The sequence below is a fragment of the Pseudochaenichthys georgianus genome, chromosome 17 (assembly GCF_902827115.2).
Source record: "Pseudochaenichthys georgianus chromosome 17, fPseGeo1.2, whole genome shotgun sequence".
Classification (NCBI taxonomy): Eukaryota; Metazoa; Chordata; class Actinopteri; order Perciformes; family Channichthyidae; genus Pseudochaenichthys; species Pseudochaenichthys georgianus.
The window spans coordinates 5,305,683-5,311,926 of NC_047519.1; the positions used below are offsets into that span (position 1 = coordinate 5,305,683).

General features: G+C 44.6%; 1 pseudogene; it reads right to left on the reverse strand.

Moving 5' to 3' along the window:
* Positions 1–3,840: 3,840 nt before the first annotated feature.
* On the reverse strand, positions 3,841–5,778 carry LOC117462136 (piggyBac transposable element-derived protein 4-like; annotated as a pseudogene).
* Positions 5,779–6,244: the final 466 nt, after the last annotated feature.

The following is a 6,244-nucleotide window of genomic DNA, read 5'->3' on the forward strand; positions in this document are numbered from 1 at the left end:
ACAATGCAAAACACTTATTTTTTTAAATGCACACACAAAAAAATCAAGCATATCTTTTGCCAACAACAAATGAGAGAACAATGTGCAAATCAGTTGGCATATAGGCTAAGATTTTTATTTTTTTTTTTTTAAATTAACACAATTGTGCAAAATGTGCTTAGTACAGGAACATAATCAAATAACTATATACATAATGTGCATTGTGCAAGTGCATTAATTAAGTGTGTCACTCACAAGTTGGCATTAAGAAAGACAAGCTCACGCACTTTTGAAGGGCTGAGCCTGTTCCTCCTGTCTGTAATGATCTGCCCAGTTTTCGAGAAAACACGCTCTGAGGGGACAGATGTGGCCACAATGCAGAGCCTGGTCTTCATGACTGTGCATATATTTTGGTACACCAGGGCTCGAACTCTCCACCATTCCAAGGGGTCAGCCTTTCGGGGGATAAGTGGCTCTGCCAAGAATCCCTTGATCTCCAGCATGGCCCCAGTGGTCGGGTTCTGGACCCCTGGCCTCAGAGTGGTCACTCGCTCCTCAAAGTCAGCCCAGAATTGAGGCACTGGCTCACTTGGAGGATTCACAGTTGTGCCACCCTCCTCCTCCTCCTCCTCCTCCTCCTCCTCCTCCTCCTCCTCCTCCTCCTCTGTGCTGGGTAATGTTGGTGTTGCCGCATGTGTTGCTGCTCCCACCACTCTTGACACAGTTTCCTCTGCGTTCCTTTCAATCACAAAGGCATACTTTTTGAAGCGATGGTCCAAAAGTGTAGCTTCAGCAAGCACTCTGACCCTTTCAATTTGCCCAAATCTTTTCTCCAAATCTGCTGCAAGAAAATTAACCATCCCTTTGACAGGTTCGTGGGTGGAGGGGTTTCTCTGCCTGTGGGCAACAATTCTCTGGAGCCCCCGTGCCATCAGAATGGCTTTTGAGCCTGTCACAAACCTGTGAAAAAATAAATAGTCATTGAAATTGTGTTTCTTGCAGTTGCAGCCTTCTTTACTAATTACCATCAGGCCTTATACTAATGACCATCAACACAGCATATAATGTATGAAAAATGTAATTCATAAAATTGCGTTATTTTTACATACCTCTCTGAGCTCATCTCCACAGTCACCTCTTCAAAGGGCTTAAGAATATCACACACCTCCTTTGTGATATCCCATTCCTCGGGAGTTAAGGCTGGTAGCAGTGGATTGAGCAGTGCCATTGTGGAGACAAGAGGTTCCTTGATTTCGATGGCACGCTGCATCATGAAGTAGGTTGAATTCCACCGTGTGGCTACATCCTGCTTCACAGGCTGCAATTTTATCTTGAATGCCCCACTCTTTTGCAACCCGGCTCAACTCTTGCGCCAGATTTTGGGATGTGTGCGACTCTGCGACAACAAAACAGTCCAGTAAATTGGATCTGAGTTTAAAGTCAGTGATGTAGTGGCATGTCACTGACATGTAGCTTGTTGTTGTGTTGGAGGTCCAGCAGTCTGTTGTCAAACATACAGCAGGAGCAGTCCTAATCTGCTCTTGGAGTTCAGCTCTGACCTTTTTGAAAAGGTTGGGCAGCATCCGCTTTGATATAGTGCCTCTGCTTGGCAGCACATATGATGGGTCCAGTGCCGCTGTGTATGCTCTGAACCCCCTGTCTTCAACAATTGTGAACGGTTGAAAATCAGTGGCTATCATTTTAACCAAAGCCTGGTCCACTTTACTCTGCTGCAGTGGTTGAATGGGCCTGTTTATAAAGCCTCCCATAGTGGTTTGTTTTGGCCTTTTTCTGGCTGCTTGTGGTGCTGTGGTGGTGGCTGTTGCAAGTTGAGTTGATGTACTTGCCACACCTGAATCTGTGCTGGTTGATGCCGTTGCAGATGTTGTCGCTGCTGCTTCTGCTGTCCCTGTTGTTGTCTGCTGAGTGTCTGCTAAAAGTGCAGTGGGGTGCTTAGTTTTTAAGTGCCTCCTCATATTTGATGTGCTCCCTCCATGAACAGATATCAGGTTTTTGCAATACTGACATCTTGCTTGTGCCTGATTTACTCCAACAAAATGCATCCATATATCACTTATTTTCCGAGTACTCATCTCCAACAAAAAAATCCTCTTATCTTTAGCAAATAATCCTCAGTCAATGTCACTCTCTCTTCTCTTGTCACTTCTGTCTGAGGTGTTTTGGGAGAATCTTGATAGTGGGGGATGGTTGGTGACAAGTAGGGGGAGGGGGACTACCCCTAACCTTCCAATCAGAAAGGTCTTGAAGAGTGTACCTTATTGGGTCAAGGGGTCAACAAATCACCACTGCAACAACTTCACTAAGTATCTCCACCCATGATAAAATAACTTTGAAAAATAAGAAATTAATTAAAATGAACATAGTATATATGTTCATTTTAATTAATTTCTTATTTTTCATAGTTATTTGACCCCATCATGACATATTTGTGTCTCGTGCGGACTCAGAGCCGTAACATATAGCAGCAGATCCAGAGCAGACTCGTCGCCATCTTTATATACAGTCTATGGTGGTCGCCATGCACGAATCTACAGCAGACTCAGCCCCTCCTCCGGCTCCCGCGAGAGTCCCGTGAGCCGTGAGTGAGCCGTGAGTGAGCCGTGAGCCGTGAGTGAGCCGTGAGTCCGCAAATCTCTGAGTCTGCTGCGACTCGTCGCGGGAGCCGTGGGACTCGCGGGAGCCGTGGGACTCGGAGGAGGGGCTGAGTCTGCTGTAGATTCGTGCATGGGGACGAGTCTGCTGGATCTCTGGATCTGCTGCCTGCTATATGTTACGGCTCTGAGTCCTCGTAGGCTACTGGTCTCTCTCGATTATTGACCTGGATTCACGGATCCCGCGATTTTTCCGGCTCTAAATTAAGTTTCAGTGTAGACTTCTAACAAAATGGTCATGTTGTGCAACAGTCTCCTGTAATACTATCTGCATTTCCAATAAGGATCTTACTTGGAAACTCGTTTATTTTGAACATGGCACACAAAAAGAAACAAATGATAGAAAATTGCAAAACAGTTAGAATATATAAAATGTAATTATACAATAATTATTAATATTATTATTATTATTATTATTATTATTATTATTATTATTATTAAATGAAAACACAATTGTGCAAAATTAGCTTAAGTACAGGAACATATTAAAATAACTATATACATATAATGCAAAACACTTATTTTTTAAAATGCACACACACACACATGTTTTATTAAAGCAAAATACACTGTGTAGCGGAGGTTAATGTAACGTTAGTTTAATATGCTGGTTAAATGCAACAACTTTTCGGTTTCACCGGTAGGATTTCTACGGTCTTGGTCATGCTGACTCATATGACTCAAATGACTCAAATGACTCGTATGATCCGGATCTCTTCAATGATTGACTCAGAAGACTCCGAGTCCATAAAATTATCCGGATTTGCCATCTCTAGGACAGAGTGAGCCAGAAAGGGCTTCCACACGCTGTTTATATAGAGGTGGAGGAGGGGCTTATTTCCCATGTAACTTTCGTGAAACCTCCGTATGTAACGGTGAGCATCCATAGTTTTTTCTTAATCCTGTTTTTGACCTGTGTGACCCCAATAAAATGTTCATTCCAAATTGTTATGTTTTCTCTGTATTTATTTACAATTCACGTGTTCTCTAAAGTGGGCCTCCATTTAACCCTTAAGAGTCCCTTAAAAAAAAAAGTATTTGTTCCTAAAGCCATAAAATGCCACCTTCACAAAAACTGCTATAAAAATATGATATATTCATATTTGTTCCCACTTTCAAAGAGTCAGTCTTTTAAAACTACTCCAGCCTGACTAAAATGAATAATACTAGTTCATTTTGAACCAGACATTTATTTTACAAAGATGAACTTTGAATGAACACTGTGTGTCTGGCTGTGAGAGTCCAGCTCAGGTGGAGCAGGGGCTGCAAATGGACAGACTGTGGTCCCGTCCTTGCATATGAATTTCCCACATTTGCAGCAGGTGCTGCAAACTCTTCTGTCCATGCATAAGTGGCACTGCCTCCTGCTCTTCCGTTCACTGATGAGAGAGGGGCCTGCAGCAGCACCCTGCAGATCTGACACCATTGTTGCAGCGGCTGATGAGCGGGGAAGGCGCCCTCTCTTCTTGATGTGTGGGGTCACCAGCATTTCTCCCACCTCTTCAATGAAGAGCCTCCTCCTGTATGGTTTCTGCTGCTGCCAGGATGGCTCCATTGATGTCCACAGGACGTAGGCGTTGTAATGGGAAATGTCAACCAGGTTGTGGAAGAGGGCAAGTGGCCAGCGATTTGTTCTCCTCCTGCAGGAGTAGGTGGCAACAACCTAACAAAAACATAAAACAAGACAATTTGAATAAATTATTCCAAGCATTTTCTCTCATGATGCAAATATTAATTATTTTATAGGAAAATTCTCATTTGAAAAAAACCTACATATATTTCAGACAAGAATATAAGCGTAAGAATACATGTGTGTCTACCTTATCAAGGTTGTCGACACCTCCTTTGCATCGGTTATAGTCTTTGATTATGACTGGCTTTCTCTTCATTTCGTCGCTTACGTCTGGTGTTTCGTGCTTAGAAGCAGCACATTCCTGCCCCGTAGAGGGATGTAAGAGACCAGTGCGTGGGTCTTCGTAAAGGCAAAGGTGGAGGAGAGGATCGCTCTCGCTCTTGCCTGGAGCAAAATAGGGGGAAGCTCAGGCTTGTTTCGGCGAATTGTGCCAACCAGGGCCAGTTTTCTCCTGAGCAGCTCCTCAGCCAGTGCGAAGGACGTGAACAAATTGTCACAGGTAATGATGTGTCCCTGGAGCCCCTCTGTCATCTCCAGGACCACCCTCATCCCCTGGTTGACTTCAGAAGGACTGCCAGCTGCTTTGCCTGTATACACCTGCAGTCTCCAGGCGTATGATGATTTTACATCACAGTTTGCCCAAATCTTTATACCGTATTTGGCCGGCTTTTTTGGCATGTACTGCTTGAAGCTGCACCTGCCTCTGAATGGGACGAGCTGTTCATCCACGCAGACGTCGCTGAATGGGCTGAACAGCATCGGCAGGCGGTGCGTCCACATATCCCAGACTTTGCGGAAGGCAGCCAGCTTGTCATCACGGCACCGCGGTCGGGATAGCTCGTCGTCGAACTGCAGTGTTTGGCTGATCTGGTGAAACCTCCTGTGGGACATCGTGGCTCGGAAAATGCTCCGTCCCGATTTCTCACTCCAGAGGCTGAGGGTCGATTCATTTTTTGATCTGTAAACACCGGCCAAAATGAGCAGCCCCACGTAAGCCTGAAGTTCCTCTGTGTCCATATCTCGCCACTCTGCAATTGACCGTCTCCCATGCAGGTTTGTCATGGACACAATATGCTGCAGGATGTCATCCGTCAGCAGCAGTGCAAAGCTGGATGCCGGGTCACTGATTCGGGCGACAGCATAGTGTGTTGGTCCCGGGGACAAACTTCTGGCTGCTGGGACGTAGCGGAGCGTCTCAGTGTTTGTGGGAGACCAAAACACTTTACCATTTTTTGAAGTCCATCCTGCAGCTGCTTCTTCCAACTCCCATCCGGTCTCAGTTTCAGATGAGTCTGAGTTGGACTCTAGCTGGTCTGTTCCCACCTCTGAGGCGTCCTCCGTGGACTCTGAGGCGTCTTCTGTGTCAGCCTCACAGTCCACGGAGGATGATGAGGAGCCAGAGCTTCCTGTGTGCTGTAATACCTTGCCATCTCCAAAAAGACTACTCCTGCACTGATAGTAATACTTATAACCATGGCTGCAGTGCACCTGCATAAACAACCTGAGCGAGAACCAAAACTTTGTTTCTCACAACTCATTGTTTTTATTATTGAATTAGATTATTACGCAGTGTGGCCTTCTAAGAGAAAAGTATTTTGAAGTTGGGCACAAACACGCGCACACACACACACACACCATTATCCAACATCGAAAGTGACACACACATATCATTTCAGTAGCATGTGACCCTTGCAGAAAACAGTAAAAAGTGTGACATTTTGCTGCAGGCTACAAAGGGTTAAAAGTATCGCCATCTTGTAGACAAATATAAACATTTAAAATGTAAAGCTAGAAGTTCAAAATGAAATCTTAACATCAAGGAAATCAAGAGTTTATGATAAGATAAATGTGGCGTCAAAAAAAGCGTTTTCAATGGGGCATTTTTTGCCGCTAGGAACTAATGTGTCGGTTTTTGTGTAGCTTAGCCATTTTAGGCTAATTTAAAAAACTGAGACGACAA